Genomic DNA, 14,940 nt, shown 5'->3' with positions numbered 1-14,940 from the left:
CCTGGGTGTCCAAATCTGAGAGCCACATAAAAGAAAGCATCAAATAACTACAAGTGTAAATAATAATTTGTGTTTCCTAAAATGCTTTACTCAAACATAGGAGTCCTTATTTAAGTGCTATGTGCCCAATCCCTTCCCCTCCAGATAATAACCAACTACCCATTTACATTCTAATTCATGATGTTTCTCTTTCCCCCACACTTTTTTGGCCACTTATCCCATGGCTTTCATGCCCATCAAATCAAACTTGTTTTAATCATGGAGCAAGTACAAAGGGAAGCACAGGGGGCTCCTGGGAACCTGTAATGCACACCTGGGTGACAACTGCCCATCCCGAATCTGAGAACAAATAGAGGGGGTCCCAGATAGGTTCCAAGTTTGGAAATGTTGGCAGAGCCACTTGGTATCCATGAATGGTGGTAAATCTACTCAATACCTTGAGCCACTTCTGCCAACTTCTCCCCTCCCTGCTTGTATCACTATCAACTGTATAAACTTGGAAACTTCAGGCAAGATCTCATTTTGAGAGGGAGCTAGTGCTACAGGAAAAGAAAAATAAAGTATGTCACAGATGAACACAATCTAGCTAATTAAATCAACTTGAGACTAACATGCTCCGATGTTTTTCAAGTCTTTTGTCCTATGAGAATACTAATTTATATAGCTTTCCATAGTACTAAGTTCTTTATATACAGACACACACACACACATAATTTATTACCGCACATTTTAATATATGTATATATAATACACACACATATATATAATTTATTAGTGCACATTTTAAATTTTCATATGAATATTATCTTTTTATTATGTAGGAGTTCTATGATATATTTACATATATTTGCATACATATAAAGCATATGTTTATATATACATAAAGCATATACTGTGTGTGTATATATATATTTACATATATGTATAATAAATATCATAGGGTTGAACATCTTACAGAAAGATATAGAAATTAGAAATTATTTTGATTTTTAACATTTGCTTTCAGAATGTTTTAAACCAAAAAGGCAAAAGGGGGGTCCCTGGGTGGCTCAGTTGGTTAAGCATCTGACTCTTGATTTCGGCTCAGGTCATAAACTCACAGTTCATGGGATGGAGCCCCAAGTGAGGCTGTGCCCTGACTGCTTGGTTTTCTCTCCATCTCTCCCTGCCCAACCCTGCTCACAGGCACGAGTGTGTGCTCTCTCTCTCTCTGTCTGTCAAAAATAAAATAAACTTTAAAAAATAAAATAAAAAGGCAATAGATACTAAAAAGTACTTATCACTCTTTAAGTTGGGATTGATTATGAAAAACACAGTTATAATTTATTGCTCAATATTAATCCCTTCTAGTTGTAATAACTTATATCATACAAAGCACTTCTATGACTGCTATTTAAGCCTCAAAACAGTCCTCTGCGGTATCTCTGAATACAAACAAGGAAACTGAGGCTTGAAGTGGCAAAGGGACTTGTTTGTAATCACATAGCTGGTAAGTTATACATCTGGGACTTGAACTAAAGTTTTGAGTTTTTTTTTTAAAGAAAATTCATTGTCTCAGCTAAAATTCACTTTTGTCAAGACATCATCACTTTCTTACTCAAAATTCCTCTTCAAACCTACATGTTCCAAGATTCCTGTAGGTTTGGACTCATGCTACTCTCAGAAGACAATTGATTGCTTCTATCCAAATCCTCTGAGTGGTGATGTCAGCAAGTAGGCACTTGCTCAGGGCTTTTTAAGTAGAGTAAGTAGGAGACAATAAAATGAGGTGGCTAGCCTGTACCTAGTGGACCCCATCTCCGTGGGTGGAGTGCCCTTGGACAGAGCATGGACTGGCTTGGGTCCCCTCAACCCTGACTGCAAAGCCCAGCATTCCTTGACTGAAATCCTGTGGCTCTTGAGTAACCTATCCTGCAGGAATGCGGGAGCAGGATGCTCACCTGAAGGAAGGACTCCACTAGGAAGACCGGTGAAGACCGAACCAAATCAAGTCTGTGTCAAGGTGGACCCCAGCACTGACCTTTAACCAACCTTATCCTTCACTATACTAAAAACCACACCCAGGGGTGGAGATAAACATGAGACATGAGATGCAGAGAAGCATGACCTGTAAGTGCACAGGCACCAGGAAATCTCCACCTGGACATGCTCAAATGTCACTTCTTTCCTGTCCCTTTGAAACCCCTCCCAGCCTTTGTTCTGAGAACCAGCCCAAAGGACTCTTTCTTCTGTGCTATCTCCCTTGTGCTTGAGCATAAGCCCTAGTGAAGCCTTGCCTGGAACTCCCATTTGGCCTCTAGTCAATTTCTATTGCTTAGAGAGCCCAAGGACCCAAGCTAGTCACACCTCTACCAAATCCTTGTCAGTCAAGAGACTGCAATAAAGTATAGTTTTTATTGGACATCTGTATGGGCCAGGGATTCTGCTGGTGGCTGTAGGGAATTCAGCAGCAAGCATGAGAGATTGGCCTTTCCCTCAGGGCTTACTAGTCAGCCCCTATGCTCATCAATGAAGGAAAAGAGCAACATTTATCATCCATCCTGGACACTTCAACCCTGATATTCCCACCCTTGAGAGCTCTTTCGCATGGCTCAGTCTTATGGCATTTTGTTCACTGGATTGTGTACCACCTTGGTTCCCCAGAGCAGGTTAGAACCACCAAGTACTTCAGCCATTACCATCCTCGCTCCAGCCTTCACTTCTTCTCTAATATAAAAATGCCTTTCACCACAGGCAGGAAATATGACAGAAGAACTTTCCAGTCTAACAAATGATAACGGAAAATGCTTTTGTTTCTGGGACTTGGCGATCAAAGTGCATTGCACGTGTTCGTCAGCTGTAGTTCAGATGGTTTCTATTTTACTCTGCATTAATTTTTTATGAAATCTCTCTAGGACCCAGGAGACCAGTAATTGGCTTTTAGTTCTTTATTCTGCATGTCGTGTCTAATTGCTGAGATGGTTCCATGATAAGGCTCACATTTTAAGGTGGCTTTAATGTATTTACCAGCCTTCCCATCTGCAGGCAAGCTCACATCTCTGTGTGGAATGTTAATCACGTTTTTCCTTTGGCGGAGAGAAGGAGGAATTATTGGGCTATTTATAGATTTTCTTTTTATTATCATTTTTCACATCAGTGGCATAGCATACAGAGCATTGCCAACAACAAACCTCAGACTCTATTTTCTAATTTCAGTTTGATTTTTAAGAAGAGTATGAAATCTGTGCAGTAAAAGCAAGGCCTATTTCAAAGGAAGCCTGCTCTTGGTAGAAAACACACTCATGTGGTTAGTGATGTATGATGTGAGGCCAGTTGGGCCCGAGGGGGCGTCTTCACTCCCCTTAAGAGCAGGAGCCTGATTTTGTATTAAATTGTCTCTGGATCCTTTAGTGCAGCCAGCTAGTGGCTCTCACAGCCTGTCCCTGGACCTTCTTTGTGGCCCCCATTAGCAAAGGACCTCAGGGCCCTTTTAGAAAACACAGTCCTATAAAAATGAGAAGAGAGGCCTGGAGAGTTGCTGGTTACCAAGGGTCTACATGCAAGGCCAGAACTCCAATATCTTTCTCTAACTTCAGATGTTCTCTTTCTACCAAACTGCAAATGCTTTTCAGAAAATAAGAAGATGGGGTGCCTGCATGGGTCAAACAGTTAAGTGTTCGACTTTGGCTCAGGTCATGATCTCGTGGTTCATGGGTTCAAGCCCCACGTTGGGCTCTGGACTGACAGCTCAGAGCCTGGAGCCTGCTTCGGATTCTGTGTCTCCCTCTCTCTCTGCCCCTTCCCTGCTCACGTTCTGTCTCTCAATCTCTCTGAAAAATAAAATAAGCATTTAAAAAAATAAGAAGAAAAAAAGTGGTCATCTGGCCCTACTTCCCTAAAGGGAGGTTACCAGAGATATACAGGATCTGCCTACTGCAGCTGATTTTCTTCCAACAGTGATTGTAGCTACACACCCTGGTGGAATGCATGCAAGACTCCCCTGAAACTTAATCCCTTATCCTTGACTTCTCCAATCGTTTTCAACTTTTTACAAAGCCTAGATTTTGCATTAACATTTCATTTTTGGCAGTTTTGCCCTGATGGCACTTTTCCCAGTTTCCTGACTGCTCCCCATGGCGAGGGTATCTTGGATTTGTGTTGGAGATATCCCCTGTCTTGTGTGCTAGCAGCTCGAAGCTACCTAGACTTCATTCACTGGAGTGTCTGGCTTTTGATCTGGGCCCTGGTTAGAAACCGCACTCTCCATGGTCATTAACCTCCTTTCTTCTGCAAATCTTCCCATCTACTAGACAGCTTCTGCACCACTGTTAAGTCTGAATTTGCTAGTATTTAACTCACTCATCACAGACCATAAAAACCTGCTCCTTCAAGTCTCTCAAGTGTGTGAAAGCTGAATGTGTGGGGAGGAGCTGCCTTTTAATGTCTGTTTTACCCTGTGTTCTCAGGGCAAAGAAGTATTGTTCAGCTGCATTTGTTCAGTCCTTGAAGGCAGAAGGCAGTGCTTCCATTAGAAGCTTTGGTTCATTCAAAGGGAAGCAATCAATTCAATTCTGCAAGCATTCATTGAACACTTCCTATGACCTAAGAACAGTGCCATAGGGCACTGTAGGGCAGTGCTTCTCAAATGCTGGTGTGCGCAAGGAGAATCACCTGGAGAGCTTCTGATGGCATGGGTCTCCCATTCATTCTGGGGTAGGCTCCCATTCATTTGCATTTCTAAAAAGTGCCAAGGGATGCTGATGTGGTCTGTGGACTCTCCTTTGAATAGCATTGCTGTGATAGACTCCTCAATGAATTTGCAGGGTTTTGTGGGAAGACATTCAAACATATTCACATTAGATAATAAGACAACGCATAATGCAGAATCAAATTATCCAAGTTCTCAAATGCACATTAGAGAGAGACAATGCCAAGTGCCTTCAGAAGGTGATGAGAACAATGTGGACCAAAGGCATCAGACTGGTCAGTTGCCAGTAGCCTGAGGAAGGAGTTTGGAGGTGGCAGTTTTGAAGAAAGGGCATAACATGGATGGGTGGAGAAGAGGGGAAGGCTGTCTTGGACAGGAAAGTAAAGATGATATTTAATGATAATAAAAGTGATTATTTAATGGGGAGCTTGCACGGAGAGTTGATGAGATTAGTTTTTCAAGGTACGCAGTGTTAAAAAGACCACAAATCCCAAAAGGCATCATTTAGGTTAAGGGCCCAAGTCTGTAAACCAAGACTTAATACGTAACCCAACTGCAGTTTCAACACACTCCCCCAACCCAAATTGGAACATTTAACCAGTAAATATGGGAATTTTCTGGTCAGCATAGGAAATTTACTGATAGACCTTTTCCTTCCCCTTAGGAGGGTGGCTTTGCCTACAACAATGGATTCTTTGTTAATAATTTCTTTTTTTCCACTCCCTCTCTACTTGTAAAAACCTTTCCTTTCTTGTAGCCCTTTGGTGCTCCCCTCTACTTGCTGGATGGGATGGTGCCAGACTCATGAATCGATTAATAGGGCCAAATAGATCTTTGAAATTCACTTGGTTGATTTTTTGTTATTTAACAGCTTTGGTGGCAGCAACAGCCGCTGAGCTGTCAACACAGAGCCCAACGTGTGGCTTGAAACCATGAACCGTGAGATCATGACCTGAGCCAAAGTAGGACACTTAACCAACTGAGCCACCCAGGAACCCTAGGAGTGAGCATTCTAAAACTCAAAATGATAGAAACTAACTCAAATGTTTTTCAAGTTCATGTGATCTGGGAAAATATTTAGCTGTTGGTTTAATTTAAATAGACCCATCTTTAGAATTATCAGCATTGAAGTTCAAACTTCTGTTCCACCTGGGTTTACTAAAGTCAAATAAGTTGATATGATCTCTGTTATAAAATGTTTTTTGTTTTAATAGTGTGGGAGAATAACTGACTTTGATGTCTCATAAAGTTTTTATTTATTTAGTTAGTTTTTATTTAAATTTTATTTAGTTAACATACAGTGCAATATTGGTTTTATTGGGTCATTTAAGCATAACTGTTAAGAGCAAGTAAAATAAATAGGTGTGTATAAAATTAAAATGTTTAGGTAAATGTTAAACAGTCTTCCAAATCTATTTGGTAACTTAAAACCTTACAGTTTTGCTGAGTTAGGTTAAATGATAAATTAAATGAAATCTATTAAATATCAAGATCATTTCCAAATAAGATAAAATACTGAAACATTAATTACTGAACATGGATTTATCTACTTTTCTCTTTCTTATTATGGAGTAAGTGAAGATAAATTTGCATCTGTTAACAAACACATTTTGTGCTTTATTAAAAGATTATACTTTATAGTTTCTAGAGCTTTTGAAATGTATTCATAAATTTGCCATTTGAAAGAATGTTGGTGTAATAGACAGTTCATAACTGCTTACTTATTACTTTTTAGTAGAAATTAAGGTTTCTAATAGTTAAGAATTCTAGTAAATATAATTAAGACTATTGGAAATAATAAGGGAAACAACTCTGTATGCAAGGAATGTAAGATGTGTGTTTTGGTAAGAAATAGTGTGAGAAATGGAAATACATTCTTTGAAGGAAAAAGTAATTTTGTCCTAAAGTGGGGCTGGTTATTTAAAGAGGGAGAAGTCAGGACAAAATCTGAAGAAAGGAAGAAAGAAAGAAAGAAAGAAAGAAAGAAAGAAAGAAAGAAAGAAAAGAAAGAAGGAGGAAGAAGGAAGGAAGGAAGAAAGGAGGGAGGGAGAGAGGGAGGGAGGGAAGGAGGAAGAGAGGGAAAGAGAGAGGGAGGAAGAAAGAGGGAGGGAGGAACAAAGAAAAAGAGAGAAAGAAAGTTGTAGAAGGTTTGCTCAAAGGAATCTTTGGAAAGGAACTTTATGCCTGATCAGGACTGACTAAGATTGAAATGAGTAAGTTTTAATATCAAAAGTAAGCTAGTACAAAATTAGAATTTGATGTTTTCTCTAATAGAAAGACAAAGGGGGGGGGGTGCCCTGGTGGCTCAGTCTGTTGAGCTTACTTTGGCTCAGGTCATGATCTCACAGCTTGTGAGTTCAAGCCCCTTCTTGGGTTCTGTGCTGATTGCTTAGAGCTTGGAGCCCATTTCAGAATCTGTGTCCCCCTCTATCTCTGTCCCTCCCCCGCTCACGATCTGTCTCTCTCTCTCAAAAATAAATAAACATTAAAAAAGAGAGAGAAAGACAAACGTTTCCATTTTTTTTTTCTTTTTTTGGATGGGTGGATTTGGGGTCTGGTTAAGTCTTTTTGACCTGGAATATTCCAAAGGATTTGTTAATTAAACTAATTAGGCTTATTTGATATGTTAAATTACATGGAAAGCATTTTGAAATAAAAAATAATACTATGTTTTCTTTATGTTGTATAATAAGAATATGGCACATGTGGATAAAGTCTATTCTGCTTCTACAAAAAATGGCCCCTCCTTGCCAGACTTTTGCCATCCCATGTCCTTGTAACATGGCAACAGTCTGCTCCTGAATCAGAGAAATTAAGATGGGTAAATAATGATTGTAAATTTAATGAATAGTCCAGGCTATGGGAAGCCCAGGATGGCTACTTGGTTCTTCACAGCTCCCTGGAAAATCCTATTTAAAAATTTTTACCTTCCTTCACCTACCATGGTACATTTAAGATGACTCAGATTATAATTAACATTGGTGAGGAGACTTTCATAAAATTGCAAAAACAGTGTACCATCAATGTCTAACCTGTCAGGTCCATAATCCCTGAAAACTCTTTTTTTTTTTGTCCCCAGAGGCTTCAGACTTCCTCCTTTTGGGCCCTTTGAACTCTTACAGCTGGATTTCATTCAACTACCAGTTAGCATAGGTTATCAATATATTTTTGTTATTGTTTATATGTTTTTCTGATGGGTTAAAGTCTTTTCCTGCCACAGTAATCATGCCCTCACAAAAGAAAAAAAACTGTTAGAAAATGTATTTCCTACTTGGAATATACCTTCTATAACCTTTGGTGAACAGAGCACCCACTCAATCACACCAGCCTTAACAAAAACCTTGCAGACATCTTGGAATTCTATCAACATATAAACTCCTGCTGATTCCTTGTTGTCTGGTGCTAATCTAACCAGCTACTGTAAGTTTCTACTGTCTTATGCTCAAGCATGTCATCAACAGGTTAAAGAAGACTCCCCAGATCTCCAGTTCAAAGGATCCTGGTACTCACAGTGTAAAGCCTGATTGAGTATTCTGGAAATGTCATCAGAGGAAGACAACCCTAGAGGCCAGATGAAAAGGACATTACCAAGTACTCTTGATGTCTAACACTGTTGCAAAACTAGAAGACATTGAGCCTTGGGTACATATCACACAGCTAAAGAAATTTGGTCCTGTATTGACACTGGAAACCTCTGAATCAGAGGAGCATCTGATGTTAGAGTAGACTACTTCCACCCAAGGTAACAAATTAAGACTTCGTACTTTAAACATGAAACCTTTCCCCTTTTCCTTTCCTTTACTCTGGCATTGGCCTGGAAAGATAATACCTTCATTTGTGTTTCCCAGGCTATAGCCAAGGAGGGTAACCTCTAGAATTTAGAGCAATCTTTTATTTCATGCTAGGAGAAAATCTAAGTGTGCCTCTAACTTTTCATAAGAAACTAAGACATCTCATGAGTCAACTCCCCTAAGTTTACATCACTGAGTTACAAATAACCTACCAGGAGGTTTCATGATTTACGATTCACTCCTTTTGGTATGTCCCTAGTTCCCTGGTTAGGAATAAATGAGGCTTTGATCAAGAGCTTCTCCTTAATTCTTGAAATTATTGCACAATCTGCTGCTAAAGCAATAGCTGCCCAACAAAGATCCTTAGTCGCTATGGCCAAAATAGTTTTTGATAATAAGAAAGCCCTTGATTATTTTTTAGTTGAGCAAAGAGGTGTCTGCTCTGGCCAAAACCACCTGCTATACCTGGATTAACACTTCCGGGGACATTAAAACTCAATTACAGAAGATCACCAAGCAAGCCACTTGGCTTAAAAGGGTGACTCCTTCAGTAGAGTCTTTCTTTGACTTAAGTGATTTGATTGGTTTGGGTGTTGGGGACCATGGCTTCAAAGTGCATGCCAAACATTGGGAATTATCCTATTTATAGCAATCACAATAATCTCCCTGGTGCATTATAGTCTCTCAAAAGCTTTAAATGCATTTTGCAGCCACTAACCATCGAATAAATGATCTTCCTTATACAGAATATCAAAGAAAAAGAAAATAGACCAAGTCAAACCATGTGAACCTGAAGTTGTAACCTGTGATTATCACAGAAATTAAGCATGACCTGTGACTAGTACACAAAGGAGCATCAAGAGCTGCAAAACCACTGAGTGTAGCTGAGAGAAGCTCTAATGCCTTAAATGTTGATCATATCTCTCAGTTAAGCTGAGCCTGATCCAAGGGTGGGGGGCGTGGGGGGGGATTTTTAAAAAGAAATTCACAAACCCAAAATGGCATCACATAGGTTAAGGGCCCAAGTCAGTAAACTAAGACTTGCTACCTGAGTTAACTGCAGTTACAACCCTCCAGAAATGGAACTAAAGACCAGTCAACATAGGAGATTCCTGGTCAGTATAGGAAATTTACTGATAGATCCCTTCCATTTCCCCTAAGAGGATGACCTTGCCTAAAACAGTGGATTCTTTGCTAATAATTTCCTTTTTTCCACTCCCTCTCTGCCTTTAACAACACTTTCTTTTCTGTAGACCTTTGGAACTCCCCTTTACTTGCTAGGTAGGATGCTGTCTGATTCATACACTGATTAATAAGGTCAATTAGATCTTTAAAATTAAGTTGGTTGAATTTTTGTTATTTAACAATAGTTCTATGAAAATAAACAAAGATTAACAAATAAGAAGAAGAAAATGCCACTTATACTGATGTTGCTATAATGAGGGAGTCAGTCAAGGAGAGACTCAAAGGCAAGCAGAGGAGGGGGATAGCTTTCTAGTGGAATAAAGGGAAGATAACAGGTGTGCCCTGATTGGAGGCTGTTGGCTTAGGGAAGCTGTAGACAGGCTAACAACATAAGGCATTGTGTGTGATTTGTTAGGGATACATAGTTGATTCCCTTTTGTTAGTCCTAAGTTGGGGGTAGGGACAAAAATGAGAGAAGCTGTCATTAATTAGGTCCTGACCATTTGGGGCTGATTGTTAAAGTCGTTGTTTCGTGTTCTGGGATGTTACTCAAGATGGCAATCAGGTTTCCTGCAAGCCCAACTTACAGAAGGCTGTCTTTCTGGATTGGCTGGAGGCAGGCCTCATTCTATTGTGCTTGGCAAGTATTTGATTTTTTACAAATTGAAGGTATGTGGCAATCCTGCATCGAAGAAATCTTTGGGCAGTATTCTTCCAATGGCATTTGTTCACCTTATGACTCTGGGTCATGTTTTGGTAATTCTCACAATAGTTCAAACTCTTTCACTATGACTATATTTGTTATGATGATCTGTGAACAGTGATCTTTGATGTTGCTGTTGTGATTATTTGAGGGCACCATGAACCACACCCCATATAAGACATTTAATCTATGAATGTGTGTTCGAACTGCTCCACCAACTGCTGTTCTCATCGTGCCTCCCTATTTCCCGAGACACAACAATATTGAAATTAGGACAATTAATAACCCTACAGTGGCCCCTGAGTGTTCAAGTATAAGGAAAAGTCACATCTCTCACTTGAAGGCAAAAGCTGGAAATAATGAAACTTAATGAGGGACGCCTGTCTCAAATGCTGAGACAGGAAAAAGTTTAGGCTTCTTGCGTGAAACAGTTAGCCAAGTTGTGAATGCAAAGGTAAGGTTTTGAAGGAAATTAGAAGGGCTACTCCAATGAATACATGAATAATAAGAAAGTAAAACAGTCCTATTGCTGATATAGAGAAAATTTTAGGGGTCTGGATAGAAGATCAAACCAGCCACAACATCATTATCCAGAGCCTAATCCAGAGCAAGGCCCTGACTCTCTTCAATTTTATGAAGGCTGAGAGAGGTTAGAAAGCTGCAGAAGAAAAGTTTGAAGCTAGCAGAGGTTGGTTCATGAGGTTTAAGGAAGGAAGCCATCTTCATAACATCAAAGTGCAAGGCAAAGCAGCAGGTGCTGATGTAGAAGCTGCAGCAAATTATCCAGAAGATGTAACTAAGGTCATTAATGAAGGTGACTGCACAAAACAACAGATTTTCAGTGTAGACAAGACAGCCTTCTATTGGAAAAAGATGCCATCTAAGACTTACATAGCTGGAGAGAAGTCAACACCTGCCTCCAAAGCTTCAAAGGACCAGCTGACTCTCCTGTTAGGGACTAATGCAGCTGGTGAATTTAAGTTGAAGCAGTGGCCATTGATCATTCCAGAAATTCTAGGGCCCTTAAGAATTATACTAAATCTATTCTGTGGGTGCTGTATACATGAAAACAACAAAACCTTGATGATAACACATCTATTTACATCATGGTTTACTGAATATTTTAAGCCCACTGTTGAGACTTACTGCTCAGAAAAAAAAATTCTTTTCAAAATATTACTGCTTATTGACAATGCTCCTGGTCACCCAAGAGCTCTGATGGAGACGGACAATGAGATGAATGTTGTTTCCGTGCCTGCTAGCACAGCATCCATTCTCTAGCCCATGGATCAGGGAGTAATTCCAACTTTCAGGTCTTATTATTTAAGAAATACATCTTGTAAGGCTAGAACTGCCATAGAGAGTGATTGCTCTAATGGATCTGGGAAAAGTCAATTGAAAACTTTCTAGAAAGGATTCACCCTTCTAGATGACATTCAGAACATTGCTGACTCACGGGAAGAGGTCAAAATATCAACATGAGCAGGAGTTTGGAAGAAGTTGATTCCCACCCTCATGGATGACTTTGAGGGGTTCAGGACTTCCTTCAGTGGGGGAAGTAACTGCAGATGGGGTGGAAACAGCCAGAGAACTAGAATTAGAAGTGGAGCCTGAGGATGTGACTGAACTGCTGCCATCTCGTGATCAGACTTGAACAGATGAGGAGCTGCTTGTTACAGATGAGCAAAGAAAGTGGTTTCCTGAGATGGAAGCTTCTCCTGGTGACAATGCTGTGAAGATTGTTGAAACGACAACAGAGGATTTAGAATATTACATAACTTGGTTGATAAAGCAGTGGCAGGTTTGAGAGGACTGACTCCAATTTTAAAAGGAGTTCAACTGTGGGTAAAATGCTACCAAATAGTGTCACCTGCTACAGAGAAATTGCTCATGAAATAAAGGGTCAGAGTGGCAAACTTCATTGCTGTGTTATTTCAGAAGTTGTATGTGCCACTCCCCCTTCAGCTCCCACCACCCTGATCCGTCAGCAGCCTTCAACATGGAGACAAGACGCTCCGCCAGCAAAAAGATGATGACTCACTGAGAGCTGAAATGATGTTTATTTTTTAGTTTAGTTTATTTTAAAGTATTTTTAATTAAAGTATGTATATATGTGTATATATAAATATATATATATTTAGACATAACACTATTGAACACTTAATAGACCATAGTGTAACCATAACTTATCTATGCACTGGGCAACCACAGAATGAGTTTTACTTGCTTTATTGCCACATTTGTTTTATTGCAGTGCTACGAAACCAAACCTGCAGTATCTTCAGAGTATGCCTGTTCTGCACATAGGACATTGGTCTCCTGGGTAGGTTGCTGCTGGTCACGGGTCAGAACTCTATTTTTATATATGGTCTGGCCATTGTATGTTTGTATATTCAGTCTCTCAAGTTGGATACTTTAGGGTTTTGTGGGTTTTCCTGATGTTATCCATCCCTTCATTTTTTTTTCCCATTCATCTTTTGGGAATGTGAGCTTGTAGCCTCAGTCCACTTCACTGGTGACTTATGAGTCCCCCTTTTCTTTCTTTTTCTTTCTTCCTGAGCACTGAGGAGCCCCTTCTGTGTTCTAAGTATTCTATAACCCCTCAGCTAGATAATGAGTAAACTTCTGGGGGAGAAGATGCTGGTCCCCTGAGTAAAGCCCAAACTTTGGGCTGCATTGCTGCTCACTGGGTGAAAGCTATGACCTATATCACTGCAGAGATGCCAAGGCTTCTGGGGAGGCATCAAGGACTAAAGGTCACAGCTCTCCCCTGGACCTCATGTGAAAGGACAATTGAGCGCTTTCTGCAGGAGCTTCCAAGTCTCCAGACAGAGGGGAGTGCTGCGGATTCTTGTTAGAGGCACGTGGCCGCAGGCCCGGGTTCCTCTGCTGATGGAGGGAAGTGGAAACTCAGCCTGGTATCCTTTGTTGCCAAAGCTAACATCCTACAAGGCCTGCAGGTCCCAAGCAACTGAGCAAGGTCATCTCTTTTTTTGGCAAGCACTTAAAAAGGCTCCACAGCAGCAGTTCCTAGACATCATGCTGAGCTTTTGCGGGAATACCCTCTGCTCTCACCATCTGCCTGCTGCTGCTTTGGCCTCAGAGTTGGCCTACCAATTCATATCTTCCAGCAGAGATGTCCTTCCTTCAGGTTTCTTGACCAGCTTCTTGATGATGGTCCATAATCTCTTAGCCATCTCTCTGCTCTGCAGGTGGCTCAACCCTGTTTCTTTATCCCATTTTCATTTGCTCTCTGAAACTCTCTTGATGTGGTCCCAGGATCTCTAGTGATCTGTGAGCACTTAATTAAATTTTCTAAGTGAAGCCCATGTGTTGGCCATCTTTTCACTTTTTCTCTGAATTGCTTATTTGCTGCACTTAAATTCATTACTAATGGAAAAATTCAACAGGTAAATCCATCACAAATTAAATTAATTCAGGAAGCTAAAATGGCTATAAACACTCAGTGTAAAATATTTTAGCATTTGAAAACTCCATAGCAAAGATTTATCATTTACAATAAACACAGATATTATTAAAATAAACAATACACCTGGAAAGTAGGACTTTTTCAGTTTTGACTTCAGACATGCTGAGTATGTTTGGGCATGTGTATTTTTTTTTCTCAACTTCTCTTGAAGCTACTTATGGCCAGGTGATGGAACCCTGGACCATGGGAAATAAATGGAAATGTGTGTAAAATGTCTGGTGTGAGTCCTTAAAGGTGGAGTGCATCCTCTGTTATTCCAATTTCCTTCTTGTTGGCTGGAATGTGAACACTATGGCTGGAGCTAAAGCAGCCTCATGAATAAGGCAGAAGCCTTAAGGATAGTGAAAGAAGCAGCAAATTAGAAAAAGCCTGAGCTCTGATGGCTCCTAGTCCTGGACCACCTTGTCAGACCCTTAGGTGAGAGTAAAATAAACAGGTGTCCAGTTTAAAGTACTGTTATTTTTGTTATTGTTTTCTAAACCTTGGCAACCAAACCCAATTCTAATTGATACATACACCAAAATAATCAAAGAGCAAAGAGTAATGTTGCATTGTTCTTTAAAGGATGGGAAGAACATTTATGCCACACACGACTTCTCTATATTTTATCATTCTAAATCGACCCAAAAGCTTACTTCTTGGAGTTGCAGACTGTAAGCCACCATGCTCACAGTCTTTAATGAGTTAGAACTGCTTATATACACAAGAGAAAAGAGAGGTCATTATATCCAGCCACTGATGTTTGTCTTCATGTAATCACCAAGAATAAAATAATGTCATGTCAAGTGTGGAAGCGGTGATAACATCATCATATCAGGAAAGCTTCAGGTTAGAAATAATGAGTTTTCTTAAAAAAGAAAAAAAAGAACAATCAAAAAAAAATAGAACAGGATTAACATAAAATATTTGGATGGTAAAAGCCAGGCTTCACAATCTCAATTTCAAATACCTTCAGGGACGAGCAAATTATATAAATGCAGTGTGATTTAAGACTACTGGAGAGGCAGGAACTCATACTCAAAACCTGAGAATCCATGCCTGGCCTGAACACACTCACCTTTTCCTGAAACATGCTTCTGACCAA

This window comes from Prionailurus viverrinus, chromosome B2, assembly GCF_022837055.1.
Source record: "Prionailurus viverrinus isolate Anna chromosome B2, UM_Priviv_1.0, whole genome shotgun sequence".
NCBI lineage: Eukaryota > Metazoa > Chordata > Mammalia > Carnivora > Felidae > Prionailurus > Prionailurus viverrinus.
Note: the sequence above shows the minus strand (reverse complement) of the source record.